At 38.7% G+C, this 19,413-nt stretch overlaps 1 protein-coding gene across 27 annotated transcripts in view; it reads right to left on the minus strand.

Annotated features, from left to right (window-relative positions):
- Mtmr3 (myotubularin related protein 3) overlaps window positions 1-19,413 on the minus strand; it is a 120,509-nt gene that overhangs the window by 60,170 nt on the left and 40,926 nt on the right. For 12 of the 27 annotated variants that reach the window (XM_039092046.2, XM_006251302.5, XM_063273214.1 and 9 more), the window contains 2 exons: window positions 4,399-4,447; window positions 3,193-3,277 (listed from right to left, as the gene is read on the minus strand). The exons of 1 other annotated variant lie outside the window; for it this stretch is intronic. The gene's annotated coding sequence lies outside the window, so the exon portion shown is untranslated. Of the gene's footprint in view, window positions 1-3,180; window positions 3,278-4,398; window positions 4,448-19,413 lie in introns of all 27 variants that reach the window. 14 more of the 27 variants (XM_063273211.1, XM_039092045.2, XM_008770301.4 and 11 more) reach the window with 2 other exon arrangements.

The following is a 19,413-nucleotide window of genomic DNA, read 5'->3' on the forward strand; positions in this document are numbered from 1 at the left end:
TCAAACACATGGGCACTGGGGAAAATTGCTTGAACAGAACACCAATGGCTTATGCTCTAAGATCAAGAATCAACAAACGGTACCTCATAAAACTGCAAAGCTTCTGTAAGGCAAAGGACACTGTCATTAGGACAAAACAGCAACCAATAGATTGTGAAAAGATCTTTACCAATCCTACATCCGATAGAGGGTTCTAACATCCAATATATACAAAGAACTCAAGAAGGTATACTCCAGAGAACCAAATAATCCTATTCAAAAATGGGGTTCAGAGCTAAACAAAGAATTCACAGCTGAGGAATGCCGAATGGCTGAGAAGCACCTAAAGAAATGTTCAACATCCTTAGTTATCGGGAAAATGTAAATCAAAACAACCCTGAGATTCCACCTCACACCAGTCAGAATGGCTAAGATAAAAAATTTAGGTGACAACAGATGCTAGTGAGGATGTGGAGAAAGAGGAACACTCCTCCCTCCATTGTTGGTGGGATTGCAAGCTGGCACAACCACTCTGGAAATCAGTCTGGAGGTTCCTCAGAAAATTGGACATTGCACTACCTGAGGACCCAGCTATATCTCCTGGGCATATACCCAAAAGATGCCCCAACATATAACAAAGACTCGTGCTCCACTATGTTCATAGCAGCCTTATTTATAATAGCCAGAAGCTGGAAAGAACCCAGGTGTCCCTCAATGTGGTACATTTACACAATGGAGTACTTACTACTCAGCTATTAAAAAGTATGACTTCATGAAATTCATAGGCACATGGACAGAACTAGAAAATATCATCCTGAGTGAGGTAACCCAATCACAAAAAACCACACATGGTATGCACTCACTGATAAGTAGATATTAGCCCAAAAGCTCAGATTTTCTAATATACAGTCCATAGACCACAAGAAGACCACAGACTTCAAGACCACAGACTTCACGATCAAAGTATGGATGCTTTAGTCCTTCTTAGAAGGGGGAACAAAAATATTCACAGGAGAAAGTACGGAGACAAAGTTTGGAACAGAAACTGAAGGAAAGGCCATCCAGAGCCTGTCCCACCTGAGGATCCAGCCCATATGCAGTCACCAAACCCAGACACTATTGCTGATGCCAAGAAGTGCAAGCTGACAGGAGCCTGATATAGCTGTCTCCTGAGAGGTTCTGCCAGAGCGAGAGACATACAGAGGCAGATGCTTGCAGCCAACCTTCGACTGAGAACAGGGTCCTCATTGGAGGAATTAGAGAAAGGATTGGAGGAGCTAAAGGGGCTTGCAACTCCATAAGAACAACAATGCCAACCAACCAGAGCTCCCAGGGACTAAATCACTACCTGAAGACTACACGTGGACGGACCCATGGCTCTAGCTGCATATGTAGCAGAGGATGGCCTTGTTGGGTACCAATGGGAGGAGAAACCCTTGGACCTGCTAAGGCTGGACCCCTCAGTGTAGGGAAATGTCAGAGTAGGGAGGTGGAAAGGGGTGGGTGGGTGTGAGGAACATCCTCATAGAAGCAGGGGGAGGGGGTATTAGATAGGGGAGTTTACAGATGGGAAACAAGGAAAGGGGATAACATTTGAAATGTAAATTTAAAAAATGTCTAAAAAAAAAAAAAAAAAAAAAGAGGAATGCCAGACCAATACTAAAGTTATGACCATAAGGATAAGCCACATTATTTCTGTGAGCCTCAGCTTCATGTGATATATTTAGTATTCTTAACAGCATAATTACCGCTTTATGGTCAATAGTTTGCCACTCAATCATATATATGATAATACATGTTCCTATAGGTTCTGACTGACTTTGGTAGAGGACAGTGCCCAAAAAAGTCTTTGCATATGTACACCTCAAGCTTTAAGGCAAAGTGGGAACAAGAAGGGTACATAGAGAATAAAACAAAAGAATCCACTGGAGAACATGTAAAAGCCAGGAGGCAGTCCTGGGTGGTTACATGGTGTGCATAGGGAAGAGGTAGCTAGCTAAGGCTGATTTGTTTGTTGATTCCATGCTAAGGGATTTGATCCTAGGATGGATACTGGACAAGGTCATTGGGTAAGGGTGAGTGAAGACAGGACAGGCTAGAGAACAGGCCAGAATTCTTAAAATCCTGATTTCTCAGAGAACTAAACACTATGTCAGGGTAGAGTCACCTAAACCCAAGAATATATATATATTAAAATTCATAAGGAAAGCTGCTTACTTTATAAGCTAATCACAAGCTGCTTCCAGAAATCACAGGTCACTAAAACAAAAAAAAAGCCCAGTGCCAGTGTGAGCCACTTCTCTATGAATTATTGATCAGGAAGGCTCGTGGGCCTCCCCAAACAGTATGCTACTACACTGGTTGCCACTAAAACTACATAGTAAAACTCTATGCCCTATGACACCACAAGCTTTAGTCACAGGACATAAAGAAATCAGGTTTTAACTGAACAGTGTCAGAAGGTGCTCCGCATGCTGGAGAACTGTCCTTAGCAGATAGATACTCAGCTGTGAACCCTGTGTGCACACCACCAACTGATCAGCAAGACATGCCCACTAGAGCAGTGATGGCAAGTCTGTTAAAGAGTACCAACTTTCTGACTGAATTTACCACTGCATGAAGGGAATTCTTGTCTGGTACTCTAAACCTAGAGAAAACCCGTGGCTTGGGAGGTCATATACTACAGTGGGAAAGCTACTGCTGCCCTTTTGATAAGTGAGCATGGCATAACTATCAAACTGCCTTCTAAATCTTTTTGTTTATCACTGTAGGTCAGTGCTGCTGTTGTTGCTGGTCAGGAAGCTCATTTTTGCCGGGGGCAGAGGTCATTGCACAAACTCATAACTGGTAAAAGTCAAAATAACTGTTGAAAGCTGAACCTATATGAAACATCTGTACCACCAATTCCAGTCTACAAGAAATAATGTGTGTGGAGGGATATGTATATGTATATGTATATATACATACACACATATACATACATACACACACATATATAAATAAGCTGGAGGAAGAGGAGTGTTGTGGATCACTTTCTTCTAGACACTGTACATTGTATGTCTGTTCTCTCTCTCTCTCTCTCTCTCTCTCTCTCTCTCTCTGTCAACCTGTACATGCATTTCACATGTTGGTGCATGTGTGTGCATGTATACACATGAAGGTGGAAGCCAAAGGTTGACAGTGGGTATCTAAATCACTCACCACTTTACTTACTAAGGCAGGATCTGCTGTAGAACTGGGGGTTCACTGATTTGGTTCTCTGGCTAGCCAGCTTGCACCAGCCTCTGACTCCGATGCACTAGAATTAGAGAAAAGCAGCTTTTATATAGGAGCTGGAGTTCTAACCTCTAGACCTCATGTTTGCACAGAAACCCTTTATCCTCTGAGCCACCTCCCCAGCCAGGCTATTGCATTCCCACTCTCGAGCTCTCAGTAACTGTGCACAAAGGCTGGTCAGCATTATGTCAGGAGTGGGATGCGGGGAGGACAGGAAGTACAGATCACAGGGCCAAGAGGCCCCATCCTTTCCTGACAATATAAACAAAGTCAATGGGGCTGGAGACAGGAGAGGCATTTTCCTCGGTGGTACAGCCATATAAGTAAGGTGAGCATAAACAACACCTCACTCAGACAGCCCCAAATAAACTCAGTGGGCTGTGAGAGGACGGAGGGAAAAGAGAGGAGAGATGAAAGACATGACACAAGAATCAGTGAAAGAGTAACAAGCAAAAAGGCTCTGGGGATAAACATACCCAAAATATATACATGTCTGAAAATGTCGTAGTAAGTCCATTGTTATACATACTCAACAGATACTAATAAAGCTGAGCTAGGTGTGATACACACATATTTAATCTCAGCAGAGACAGGCAAATCTCTGGGAATCAAGGACAGCCAGGGCTACATAGCTGAGATCCTGTCTCTAAAAATAAATAAATAAAATAAATAGCTGGAGAAGGGCTTAGTTGGTAGAGTGCTTCCCTAGCATGCAGGAAGTCCTGAGTTTAGTCCTCCAAACTTATTGGTGGTGTAAAGTCTGTAATCCCAGGAGGACCAAGAGCTCATGGACACCATCTGTTACACAGCAAATCTCAGGCCCGACTCTGCTCCAAAATACACACACACACACACACACACACACACACACACACACACACACACACACACTTACTTTTAAAAGCTCCAGAATGATAAATATTCAAACAAAAGAATAAATGCTACATCTCAAAACCACAACGATCCTACACATTTTCAGGCATAAAGAACACTGTATTATGCCACAAGTAAATCCAGAAAAGGTAATCTGGCCTGGGTCTTAATGAAAATGTACAGGGATAAACAGTGTCACAAAACCAAACTGTAAATACATTTTCCCTATTTCAAATCACCAGAATGATTGCAGGAGAAAAACAAACTTACCAAGTATCTTCCTGAGAACTTTTTCTTCTACAAGGTTTTACAAGGAAATCTGCAAAAGAAACAAATATCCCACGGTCAACTTAGACCACTTAAGAGCCCCCTTTAAGACTTTTCTCTCTATACCAACATCTAGAACTGCTGTATGGACTCTTGGTGGATACTCAGATTTGTTTCTGACATGGATCAGAAACCTAGGATGCTCCATAGTGAGTCCCTCAGGCTACCAAGTGTCACCTCCCACAGCTGGGCAGGGAATCCTTTGCTACTGTCACCACCATTTTACCCTAGGTTCAACCTCTAGTTTAAGGTCTTTTGTGCATTTTACTGACTTCTACCAAAGGAGATTACTTATCTTTTTAGGATATCAAAATAAAGAATTCCTAGCTGGGCAGTGGTGATGCACTCAGGAGGCAGAGGCAGGCAGATCTCTGTAAGTTTGAGGCCAGCCTGATCAGTCTACATATAGAGTGAGTTCCAAGACAGCCAAAGCTACACAAAAAGAAGAAAACAAAACAAAAGAAAACAAAACCCTCCTGCCATCAGACAACAATCTGAACTTCATAGAAGTAAGAGAACTAAATCTACCCAAGTGTAGTAAATTCTCTTAGTATTTGTAGACACATCCTTCTCAACTTGTCTTTTGGAGTTAGTTTTAGTTTTGTATTTGTATTTGGGGGAGGGGGCAGTTTAGTTGGTTTTGTTTGAACAAAGTCTGGGTCTCATTCTGTAGCCCAGGTTAGCCTGGTATTCACCATGTAACTAGAGACTAGACTAGAATGCATGGTACTCTGCCTGCCTTAGCCTAGTGAGAGCTGGGATTATAGGTCTGAGCTACTGTATATGGTACTTAAAATATATGAAGTAATATAACTAAGACTTACAGAGTACCAAAACTCTAAAGAATTAGAAAATGAAGGGCAAAGTTTAAGAAGCAAAACAATGGTTGCTGGTGACCTAAGTAATTGGGCATGTATCAGATTAAACTCAAGACACAGGGCAAATCTACTGATAAGAATGAATGAATGGACCTAGCAGTAACGCACACTTGTAATCCTAGCATTTAAGAGACTAAGGCTGCAGTACTGCTGCAGGTTTATGTCTAACCTAGACTACATAACAAGACTCCATCTCAAAAATAAAAAAAGAACAACCAGCTTATGGTGCTGGATAAATCAGACAACAGCAACGCTAAAAAAAAAAAAAAAAAAAAAAAAAAAAAAAAAAAAAAAAAAAAGACTAAAGCAGAACAGCGTTGTGCCAGCAATGACTCCTCAGTAACCACACTCCGACATCTCCTTACTCAGTGGATCGTCACTGTGACAGTGCCAACAAAGCAACACTGGCATTCCAAGCAAAGGTGAGCCTGAAAGAAGTTCTCCTATACCATGAGGTCATAAATATTTCAGAGAATAACAACAGTTATGTTTGAGTGACCTTCAATATTCTCCTGTTCATTGAGATAGGATAAAATGTAGCTATGTTAAATACAAACAATTAATTAAAAGATCTAACTATAATGAATATTTAGAGGCACAAATACATGAGGCACAAATCAAAGCAGGGGATGGGACAGGGATAGAGTAACTTTAAGCTAATCCTTATGCATTAAATTACTCTAAATTCTATAACTAAGGTCTAGAGTGGCCAAAAAAAAAAAAATCGATCTTTCTGCATCCCTCTCAATAAGATATAAATTTCTTTTTTTTTTTTAAGATTTATTTTATGTATGTGAGTACACTGTAGCTATCTTCAGACAAACCAGAAGAGGGCACCAGATCTCATTACAGATAGTTGTGAGCCACCATGTAGTTGCTGGGATTTGAACTCAGGACCTCTGGGAGAGCAGTCAGTGCCCTTAACCGCTGAGCCATCTCTCCAGCCCAAGATATAAATTTCTATTACACACAGGCGCGCGCGCACACACACACACACACACACACACACACACACACACACACACAGAGGAACGGGGATGGGGATCCTATAGAGTGTAAAGATCAATACACCTGATTTTAAATACCATGACAGTATACATTAATGTGCAGCTACACCAGGAGATGATTAGGTAACAACTTAAGAGCCTGAAGGCTTTGAGATCAAGAAGGAATATACACATTCAATTCCCACACAAACTCGTTTATGTAATTAACTACATGAGACCTGACACACTGGCTTTAACAAAGGCAGGGAGGAACATCATTTGTATATCATTGATACTTTTTTTTAAATTAAATATGAAAACAAACCAAGGTAAAACAAATAAAATCTAAAGAGATGCTATGCCTCCTAAAACATTTATGGGTGGAGAGTGGGTAAGTAGATATTGTTGACATCTAAAGAGTGCTCTTTAGATGGTCCTGTCTCACTTTTTCAAATGGAGGCTAGAGTTCAAAACTTTAAGAAGGCAGTATTAAACCTTCATTTTTAAATGATCTCTATTTCCCACCAAAATGAAAACAAAAGACTTTCTTGCTTATAAATAATAAGAAACAGATTCAGACACAATTGAGTACAGAGGCAACATTTAAAAATTCAGGGCTGTGGATGTGGCTGAGCTGATAGTGTCTGCCTAGCATGAGCAAAGAAACGCCCTGGTTCAACACCCAGAACTACACGAAACCCGGCATGTTACATGCCTGTCTAGCATTCTGAAGAAGAAGCAGAAGGATCCAAAGTTCAAAGTTATTCTAGGTTAAAAAGGGGTTCCAAGAAAGCCTGAGCTACAGGAGACCCTGTCTCAAAATAAATAAATAAATAAATAAATAAATAAATAAATAAATAAATAAATAAATCCCAGACGAGACAAAAAATTTAAAAAAAGAAAGAGAAGGTGAGAAAAAGAAAAACAAAAACTTGGGGGAGTTAAACTTTAAGGAGCATTTTACAACTGGCACTAGCTACACTGGGTGACTTTTTCTCTTTCCAATTAGTACTTCATTACTATGGTTATTAATGTTTCTGGCATCCAATACTATACTTCAGTAGCATGTTTACTAGGATTATTCCATGGTAGGAAAACTATTTAATCACAAGAATTAACCCAAACCCACACATTTAATAGCTGAATGAACTAATTATGATTAAAACGTATTCCCTGAATCTAAAGTTTTCTCTGAAGCCTTTACTACTGAAATCAAGAATAAATGAAAACAGAAACAAGGAGGCAGTTCTAAAGAGTGACTGCATGTACCAATCCCCATGGTAAGTGATGGTGGGCCTCTCACCTAACAGCACTTATGGGCAGGGCATGACACATCAATAAATAAAATAAAGTCCCTACCCTTGTGTAGCACCATCTGGTCTCAGTGTGACTTTCTCAAATTGTGCCATTTTATTTACAAGCATGCTTTGTAAAGACAAACAACAATACATACATGTTTAAAATCAAAACCACATCCTGTGTCTTTTACCGTTCTGGAGACACTAATGACTGACAGTAGTCAGAGCCCTGGATGCCCTGGTTTCATGATTAGTTTACTGCACTTCTCTGCAGCTGTGGAACACAGATAAGCAGTTAACTGTTATCATGCCCAGCACAAAACAACCATCCTTCTCTTAGGAAAAACAAACAAAAAGAAAACCAAAACCAGGGGCTGGGGATTTAGCTCAGTGGTAGAGCGCTTACCTAGGAAGCGCAAGGCCCTGGGTTCGGTCCCCAGCTCCAAAAAAAAAAAAAAGAAAAGAAAACCAAAACCAAGCCAAACACCTAAATTATCAGAAACAGCCAGACCCCATGTTACAATTCCATATCAAAGAACATATACTGGTAACAAGTTGCTTCGAACAGCAATTCTCAAATGTCACTGCTAAAAGGAATCGTCTGGTTCCGCAGAAAAATAACGAAAGAACTACTCTGGTATAATTCTGGAATTAGACAAGTGATGTAGAGTATGTGGCTCATGGATTATACAAATTTATTTTTTTGAACATGGGAGATTCTGAATACGCTCGTCAAAGGGTGTTTTGTAGTAAGATTTCAGTTGCTGATCAATGTTGAAGGTCATTTGTCATCAACGAGTAGCTGAAATGCTGGCAGCAACTTTTCCAACTATGGACCTCAGACTGTAACGAGTCTACACCAAAGTGACCGCTTTGCCATCTTTAAACACTAAGACTTGACTACATCCCACAAGCACCTTATTCCTTATTCCTGTCTCAAGGAGGTAACCAGCCTGAAGAAGCTGAATGGTGACAGAAAAGATTATCTACATCCAAACCGACAGCATATCTGATTGGTAACCCTTAAAACAACTTAGTTGGGGTTGGGGATTTAGCTCAGTGATAGAGTGTTTGCCTAGCAAGCGCAAGGCCCTGGGTTCAGTCCCCAGCTCCGGAAAAAAAAACAAAAAAACAACAACAACAACAAAAAAATCCTTAGTTTATGAGGATTTTTCTTTTAAATTTAAACCTTTTAAAGGGAAGGGAGCAGAAGCAGGAAGGTCTCCGAGTTCAGCACTAGCTTGGTCTAAAGAGTGAGTTCTAGGACAGCCAGGGTACACCCAGAAACCCTGTCTCAAAAGAAAATAAAAAATCAAAAAACCTACAACAACCACATACAATTTACTTTTTAAAAAGTTAAAATTTAAAATGTCAAAAATGTAAAGATAATACATTTTTCTGACTTGTTCTTTATGATTACTTTTCCTATTTTACTCAGATGTATTAAGCCATTAACAGAATTATATGGAAGTTCCACAAGTAATCTATAATGTTAATTTTCTGACTTCCCCTATAAAAACGGGAAGGTATCATTTTACTATTAAAATTAAGAATTAAAAACCAATCTTGGAGTCAGGAAGACAGTTCAGTGGAAGTCAGGAAGACAGACCTCGATTTGGACCTCCAGCTCCCATTTAAAAGCTAGCATGACATCACAAGCCTGTGCTGAGGGGGAGAGACAAAGCCCAGGCTCAGTGGCTCTGTATAAAAATAAGGTGGAAAGAGAGACACCAATGTCAACCTCAGGTTTCCTAATACACGTGTATTAGCGAGTATACATACCTACACACACTGTAAGGCAGCACTTGGGAAGGTTTAACATCTAAAATGAAAAATGTTCCCTGTTTCCTAAAAGGGGAGGTGCATAATTTACTGAGAACAAAGCTGTCTGGAACTGGAGAGAGCTCAGCAGTCAACAGCATTTACTGCTCAATCACAAGAACATCAGCTCCCAGTGCCCACGTAGGGCGGCCAGTGGACCCAAGCCTGCTTCCAATCTCTGACGGCAGCCACACATGTGTGTACACACACACACACACACACACACACACACACACACACACACACACACACACACACAAATTAAGTAAATAAAATCATTTAAATTTTCCCCTCTTTACTTCATGTGCATGGATATTTTACTAGAAATTAATTTGACTAAAAGCCATGTAGGATCAGTCTAAGTGTCAGAGTTGGCTTATTATTTATAATTCAATACACATCAGAAAGACTATCTGTAGCACTGGAAAGTCTCTTGACTTCTGTTCCTTTGAGCAGTTCCAAGGCATACCTCTGGGAAGGCAACCTTCTGACACACACGCTAATATCTCAATGTCACTTGGCACTTGCTCTCAGTAACCTTTTAGCACAGAGAACAGAAGCGGCTGGAGCATTTGTCTTTCACCCCACCTCAACGCACAGATCAAATATTCTACTGAAATAGAATGACAATTCAAATCCCAGAAATTCATGGAAACTTAAATTCTCCTAATAGTAAGTTTATAAAGACTTATCTTGCCTTAACATTTTACCTAACATTAATCCACAAAATCTGCTCCTGAAATTCAGGAAAAAAAGTGGATTTTCTTAGGTAAAGGACTTAAAATACCTATCCCTATGATAAACAGGTTCTCAAAAGGATTCTGCAATAACGTTACAATTAAGAACTCCTATATATATATATCTGGGGTTGGGGATTTAGCTCAGCGGTAGAGCACTTGCCTAGCGAGCGCAAGGCCCTGGGTTCGGTCCCCAGCTCCGAAAAAAAAAAGAAAAAGAAAAAAAAAAAAAGAACTCCTATATCTTTTAACATTAAATTTTTAAAAGAATTACATATGATACTGTATTTACATAAGAACTATTTCTTATATACTCAGAAAAAAATAAAGAAAATCAATCTGTAAGTTATATTACAAAGACAATTTTAAAGGCCACTAAAAGCTCTAGAAAAAAATCTGTAAAACCATCAATGTAGTTCTGAAACCTGCCAAACTGACACCACTTATACCAGCACACTCTGCTTCTGAACCTTCCCACAAAGCACATATGGAACACTATTCCCTAACCCTCTCACCAAGCAGTTGCCTAATAAAAAGGGAGGGAAAAAAAGCCTAATCTGGTAGTCAGTTTGCTAACGGAACCCTAAAACTCTGTCCATGTTAAATAACATGTCTCATTTTCCTATCTTCTTTAGACACTTGGCAGAGCAAACACGAATTCTAGGAAAAGTATGAAAGTAAACCACACTAAAAAAAAAGAAAAAAGAAAAAAAAAGATAACCAGTACTCTTAACCAAGCTGATCTGCCCACTAGTTATCATGTTTGAGTATTTTATTAGGAGTGATACGGTTGCTTGCCACTTTTGTGAATTGAGTCTTGAATTTTATGTACAGTAACAAGCATCAAAATGGTCAAGCCAGGGATTCAGCTCAGCCACTGAAGTGCTTGCCTCAATGAAAATGCATACCCATCCTTTCAGCTTACAAATTAAAAATAAAAATTTAAACTTTGAGCCTAGCAGTGGTGGCACACACCTTCGATCCCAGTACTTGGGAGGCAGAGGCAGGCAGATCTCTGAGTTCAAAGCCAGTCTGGTCTACAGAGTTCCAGGGCAGCCAGAGCTACACAGAGAAACACAAACAAACAAACTTATGTCATCACAATTAAAAACTGCTGTGCTGAAGGCTAAACAGATAGCTCAGTGGTTAAAAGCACTTCTCACTCTTGCCCATGGCCTGGATTCAACTGTCAGCCCCCACACTGTGGCTCCCAACTCTGTATCTACAGGTCTGGGGATATATAAGAAGCCTTCCCCTATCCTTTCCAGGCACCAGGCACACATGTGGTGTACAGACAGAAATGCAAGCAAACCAATACACACATAAAATAAAAATACATAAATAAATCTAAAAGCTTTCTAACCCTGCTGTACTTACCTACCACATACAAAACAAACTGACACCTCTCCAGTCTGTAAGTGCATTCAGAAAAGGGCACACTCAAAGACTACACACATTGCTGTGTGCAATGAAAAGAGCCTACTCTTCTACTGGCCTAGTTAAAATTTATATTCTGGCAATTAGGTAGGGGGCTACTCGTATTTCTGAAAACAAGCCAATAAAAACTCCAATAACTTCCAATAGCCACATACCACAGTGAGGTCTCTGTTTACAAAGGAAACTCAAAGACCTAGCCTCTCTAAACAGTCCTCCTTAGAATATTCAAAGCCAAGACACCAGAAATCAGCATCTTCAACACATACTCAGAAAAAAACAAAAGTAAAAATAATCACTCTACATTATTTCTATCATGTAAGCAGAGGAGTACATATGACTGCTGTCCTAATACGTACAGGGAGGGAAAGCAGAACTTTTTCTTTTCTTTTTTTCTTTTTTTGTTTGTTTGTTTGTTTGTTTGTTTTCGGAGCTGGGGACCGAACCCAGGGCCTTGCGCTTGCCACTGAGCCAAATCCCCAACCCCTGAAAGCAGAACTTTTTAACTAACGTTAAAAGAGTTCATCACTATGTTTTATTTATGGAAAGGAAATCAAAAGTATCAAGTTAAATAAGGGCTAATAAAAATTGTTAAGTAAAAGGAATTCTCTCTTGTGCTTTTAAATAACTACATTTAAGTCAGCAATTGAGAAAAGTTTAAACAATCACATAGAAGACAAAATGCAGAACCATGGCTTTAAAACCTTCTTCAGCTCTTATGAAATCAGTTGGAAAATCAGAGACTCCTTCAAGAGATAAATTTATATTCATACAAATTTTGGTAAAATAGTCTCAAGATGAAAAAACAGCTGGACAGAAACCTACATTAAAAATTATAGAGTAATCCAAAGACAATGACCATACATCAAAAACAGACTGGCTGGGTGCAGCAGGGAAGCTAACACAGGAAGACCTCAGACTGAGGCAAACCTAGGCAATGACTTCCACCACTCAATAAATGATACTCCATTCAGGAAAAAAAAGAATGTCCAATGGACACAAAGCATGTGAATGAGAAGTACCTATATGTAGTATTCCCCACACTTGTACAGACAGACACATACACACACACACAAACACACACATGCACAAATGCACTATAGTATGTGGTACACATGTCATTCAAAACAAGTAAAATTTTATGCCTACCAAGTTGCTTTTTGAAACTACATTTTGAATATGTCACTTCCTGTTTCAATAGTGTCAAACCCCATTGACATCAAGCTAACCCACTGGTCCTGCTCTTGCCCCATGCACTCCTCTAGCTGTCAAACTCTAAGAAATAAATAAATATGGCTCTCCAATCTGTCCTATGCTATTTAGCACATTAAAATGCCACTGTGAATATTTACTATCTTCTCTAAAGCTTAAAAAAAAAAAATAAACCAACATTTCTAGCCTGTTATCATTTGTCATATTGTAAAACAAACTGCTTTTCAAAACTAGGCAGTCTCTTTTACCTTTAAAGTTTTAAAAGATATCTAGCTATCTACCCTGAATATCTTTTTGTTAAAATTTAATCAGAAGTCCTACACTGTGGTCCACGCCTTTAACCTCAGGCAAAGGCAGGCAGATCTCTATCTACAGAGTTCCAGGTCAGTCTGGTGTACATAGTGAGACCTGTTTCAAAAAGAGAAAAAAATTTCAATCAGCATATAACTGACACACTATGTACATTTAAAGTGAACTTTTTCATTGTTTTATTTTAAAAATATGTATTTAACTTAAAATACATATTTAAGTACACAATTTGATAGACATTCACACTGCTGTACAATCAGTTAGATACTGAAAATCACTATCCATATTCCAGAATTTTTCATCCTACTAAACTGAACTATCCCCATGCTCCTGTAACTCACTGCTTCCTCCCCTCAGTCCCTATATTCACTATCACTTTGCTTTTATGGATTTGCTTTTCTACGTAGCTCAAATAAACTCATCAAATCCCTTAACTTATTAGAATAGAAATATTTGATTCTACCTCATTACTTAAATAGAACAGCTACCTCATTTGGTTTAGGTAATGCTATAGAAATAATTTAGAAGAGAACCAGGAGGAAAAAGAAAATATGAACTATGGAGCCATGAGTCAGGAAAATCCTAAGAGAATTACACCAATGTTCAAAGATCATTGAAACTATGGACAGTACACTCCAACTTCTAGTCCTTAAGACCCCAAATCGCCTGCTCCATTCTTCCTTCAATTATGTACAGTGCTGCAGTATTCTGCCAGAGTCACGCCCTTCTCCTTTATCTGCTTAAGCTTTAATTGAATCTCTGTGTCACCAGTGACAGAGTCCTAAAAAATAAACCATAATTATGGTGTAACTAGTTTAAAAACAAAGAGCAAGAATTATTGGGACCTAGATGAGAAATCCTTCTGCTCACTATTTCCTGTATCAATTGAACACAAAACACTTTTCCTAGTAACTGTCAGTTAATGCCCATAGATACTGAACATTTAATGAAACTTAGTTTTTACTGACAAAACTACTCATTTGAGTTTATTCTTTATAACTTCTCATTGACACTGACATGAAAAATTAAGAAGAAGCATGTAGCTCATTCAAGGAGTAGGGTACCCACCTAGCATGTGCAAGGCACTGGGTTTGATCTCAAGAATCAAAAGAAAACAAAACAGACAAAAAAGATATGAAGAGATGGAGTAAGGAAGGAGAGAAGGAAAGTAAACAATATTCTAAGCAATCCAGAATTCTAATATACTCAAAAATTAGTTTAAAAGGACAAAAAATTCTAGTTTTATTTATATTAAAGCCATCAAATATTTTACTGTATTTAAACATTCATTAAATATAATAACCTGTAAGTTAAACATTCTCCAGAAATATACTGATGTAGATACTGCATTCAATATATGGAGATACACTGTTGTTTTAGAATAACACAGTGACAACTCTAGCAAAGTATGATGTGTAATTCATTTGTTGTAACCAATCACCCTTTGTAGCTGATGGTTGGAATAAAAAGGTTTAACAACTATAAGCATAAACATTTCTAAAGTTTAATTGACAAATTAAAAATGAAATTAACAGAGTCAGTGATCAGAATGCTAACATAGCATGCCCAAAGGCCTCAATCACTATGATTAACAAAAAGAAAAATAAGGACATGTAAACATGGTTTTTACATATTTACTGCAAATAAAAGACTTATCAGGGTGAAAAGAATGCCGCAAATTTTCTACTGATTTGGTATTCATTCCAGTCATACCAACTAAGAAAATTTAAATATCAACAACTTTATGTCACTTTCTTATTATATAAAGAATAAAACATTGTTGTGTCTTTGCCTAGTGTATCCATATTCATTTTCATCCTGTGTGTTCATGTCCTTTATCCACTCCGAAAACCAAAAAGAAAAGTTGGGGGCTAGGGAGGTGCTGAGTAGCTAAAAGTGCTTTCCATGCAAGCCTGAGGACCCATGTACAAGCCAGACACTGGAGCTTCAGACAGAGTCTGTACTCCCAATGAGCCTTTGGGCAGATGGCTGGAAGGAAGAGACCTAAGAATCCCCAGAAGCTCACAGGCCAGCTAGCCTGGCAGACCCAAGGCAAGCAAAAGATCCTGTCACAAACAAAGTGGAAGATAAAAGACTGACACACAAAGTTGTTTTCTGACCTCCACAAGTGCACTGTGGCGTGCACATACCCTAGTTACTGGAATGTCTAGACTATGCAGTCTACTAAAATTGCAGAAGTACCCAGGGGGCCTAAAGAAACATGAACATAAAATTCAACATAACAATGAGGGGGTGGAGTTGCCTAAAGGAGAAATGGGAGAAGAATTAAAGGAAGAGGGAAAGTAGGCTTCCAGAAATGAAGTTATAATCAACTGATGAATAGCTAAATTAATAGCTCTCTCTCCCATGGTTTCCTAGTTCATCTACTATATACTGGCTTTAATCTTCCCCATGCATAAATCTGTTACTACTGATCTACTTTACATATTTTTGTGTTTGTTTCATTATATGTATTTGTGTTTTACCTTCATGTACATAGATACCACGAGGTCAGAAAATATGTCAGATCCCCTGGAGCTGGAATTATAGTTGTGAGCCACCACATGGGTGCTGGGAACCGAACTCAGGTTCTCTCTAAGCGCAGCAAGTGCTTTTAGCTGCTGGCTGTCTCTCCAGCACTCTTTACAAGAGCTTTAAGTTTCTTGTTTTAACAACCTATTTCCTAAACTATTATTTTGCTACCCAGTAGGTTACATCTGAGTCCTTCCATGTTTCCTTAGAATTCTGATGTCATTTTGATCCAAAATGACAAAAGTTGTCAAACATATCATGATACATTATTATTTTAGATCATTGGAATAAAATGACAGTTCCAAGTAGAGTCAAGGTCACTGCCATCCATTCTTTATTTCACTCCATTATCCTACTGCTCCTAAGAAGGGAGAGATGAGAAGGAAATTGGAGACTCTCTAGAAATTCTTGGGCAACTAGCCTGTTAGACACACACACACACACACACACACACACACACACACACACACACACCAGCAAACAACAGAGACTGTCTCTGACCACCTCACATGTACATTTGCTTATAGTATTAGCCAGTGTATACACATTTCTAAGAAGTACAGTTTATGTTTGTTTTGATTTGTTTGTTTTTTGTTTTCATGAGAGGATTTCTCTGTGTAGACCAGGCTGTCCTCAAACTCAGAGATCCACCTGCCTCTGGATCCTGAGTGCTGCCACTGAAGATGTGCACCACTACTGTCCAGCTATTTTTGTCATTTGAACAGAATCATTCTGTACAATTATTTTGTCTTGCTTTTTAAAAAATATTTCTGCTGCTATTGTATACTGCTATAATTTGTTCATTTTTATCATCACTGCAGTATAAATACAAATAGATATTACTACTCTAGAATAAACAGTCTGAGCAGTCTCCTTATGAAGCTCAGCACACACATATGCTAACACCTACTAAAGTAGAACTAACAGTTCTACTTCTAGGTATTAACCCAAGAGAAATAAAAACATAATCACAAGACAACTTTAGCCCAAATGTCAGCAGTAACTTTTTCACAATTGTCCTAAACCAGAAACCCAAATATCTAACAATAGGTAATAAATTGTGGTGTGTTTCTACAGTGTACTACCACGCTCAGAAATAAAAAGGAACCCGAAGGTATAGCTAAGAGGTAAGGTACTTACCTGGCATGTAAGTACCTGAGTTCTATCTCTAGCATTCATTATAAAACAACATTAAATAAATCCACTGATTCGAACAAACTCAAGAGTATCCCAGCAAGCTTCTGGGGTACTCCTGTCTCCAGTTCACTAGCATTTAGATAACAGGTGCATCTTTTAAGTAGGTGCTAATGACTGAACCCAGGTCCTCATGATTGTAGGACAAGCACTTTACTGACTGAGCCGTCTCACCTCCCTGGCCATCAAAGGAGTTTTAGCTAACCGTATCTGAAAAGATTGAAGGATTATCTCATGCATGTGTTAAGAACATGGCTGAAAGGATGATCAATTCTAAAATCCCAAAAACACAGAAGCCTGAATATAACACAACAAACTATTAGCAGCAATAAAGTTTTTTTTCTCATTTTTGGACACTGTGTTTTATGCTTGTATTTATTTAAATTTATTTACAATAAACCTAAATTAAACAAGCAGAATTTGAACTATGGCTTCCCTTAATCAGATCTTAAGTAAGAAAACAAAACACCATAAAATATTTTAAAAGTATTTTCAATTGCAGTACAGACATTTTCTTCAAATTAAAAAAAGCAAAATATGTAATTATACAACACAAAATTAGGAAACGTGCTTCCTTAATTGCATGTTATAAAGGAATGAGCACAAAAGCAGACACACTGGCTTCAAGGACAAATGACCTGAGTATAGCTCCGCAGGGCCCTGTGCCTGATTAATGTTCTGCTATAACGAGTTTAAAATCCCTAGTAGGTTTTGAACAAGAGTTCCTGGTAAATCATATAGTCAGTCCTGGGAAAGTTCTTCAGAAAAAAGCAAGACAACTGAGTTACAGCCTTACTCTAATGACCAAGAAAATTTCACACCTAAGCTCAAAAAAATCAATACGAATTTTTCATTGGTATGACCAGAATTGTGTTTGTGATTCCAAATCAAAGACTGACTTCAAAAAGGTTTGCTCCTACAGAAGTTTTTGTTTAGTACAGCATGATGACAAAGAAAAAACTATAAACCGAAAGCCAGGCTTTTATAAATATTGATATCCTTACTCAATAACAAGGCCTCTTTTAGTGCGGCTTTACAAAGTGTGTTTTGCTGCCTACTTCAGACCTAAGAATTAGATGTAACGCCATTATTCACCACAATTTTATACTTTAAAACAGTGGTTCCTGAGCCTGTTGGTGGTGGCACATCCTTTTAACCCCAGCACTTGGGAGGAAGAAGCAGGTAGATCTCTCAGTTTGAGGCCAGCCTGATCTACATGGTGAATTCTAGGACAGCCAGGGCTCTGTTATACACAAAAACCCTGTCTCGGAAACCCAAAACAAACAACTAAAACCAGCAGTTCTCAACATATGGGTCATGACCCTTTTGGGGGTCAAATGGCTTTTTCACAGGGTTTGCATATCAAATACCTTGCGTATCAGAAACTTCTATTACAACTCATAACAGAAAAATTAACACTCCGAAGCAACAATGAAAATACTTTCATGATCGGAAGTCACCACAATTTGAGACGCTAACCGTATTAAGGGGTCAAAGCATTAGGAAGGTTAAGAACCACTGTTCTAAAAGCTAGCATTTTATAAAATTTCAAGGTTTTCTAAAAGAAAAAGTGAGCAAATAAAACAACTGCTGAACCTCAAAAATAGAAAGTGTGTAGAGGGGTTGGGAATTTAGCTCAGTGGTAGAGCGCTTGCCTAGGAAGCGCAAGGCCCTGGGTTCGGTCCCCAGCTCTGAAAAAAAGAACCAAAAAAAAAAAAAAAAAGAAAAGAAAGTGTGTAGAAATACAAAGTCTTGGAAGAGGATATCTTGGCAACCACTAAGCACTTAACACAAATTACTTACCGAAGCAAGAAAGTGACCACTGAATTAAAAACCTGGCAGCATTAAATGCTGTTGTTCTAGATGTGCTAAAGCTAATGGCATTTTTGGAAATTAACAGAGCGAATAACCTATTCATTCAAAAGTCAAATATTTATTAAAAATATCTTCAAGCTAGGCACGACTTTCTACTCCTCTCTTAGGCCCTGCCATCCCTACCCTTTATCTCAACACTGAACAGTTTCATCTAATGGGAAGTCAGGAAAACTGGCTTTCCATTGAATGCCTAGGCTCCCCATCCTCAAAGCTGGCATCAGCTTAGGAAGGACGTCTCCTTGTGCAGTATTTCTGCACTGTGAGTTTATATTGTAGGAAAGCTGGCACAGAGCAAACACAAGAGCTGGGAAGAGAAAAGCTGACCAGAGACTGTCTGCTCCATGGAATCAGTGTATGTGTCAGACTGGAACTGCCTAAAAAGTCCCTAGCCCATCCGAACGCCAGGCTTTCTTCCAAAATTAATTATAAAGTCATAGCCAGTACCATAAAAATATTAAATAATCTTGGTATACATTACCCCTGCTGGGTACAGATAAAGAAGGAGAGTTGTTTTCATCTGTCTTCTGAACAGGGGCTGCCTAAACATCCTCTACCCCGGAAATGGTTGGATGTACCCAGGTACAGAGCATGCATACAGGTAAAACATTTGCTAATAACATAAACACTGTATTTGCAATGCACATAACTCATTAAAGGGAAAAAGGAAATTTGCATACTAAAG

This window comes from Rattus norvegicus, chromosome 14, assembly GCF_036323735.1.
Source record: "Rattus norvegicus strain BN/NHsdMcwi chromosome 14, GRCr8, whole genome shotgun sequence".
NCBI classification, from domain to species: Eukaryota; Metazoa; Chordata; class Mammalia; order Rodentia; family Muridae; genus Rattus; species Rattus norvegicus.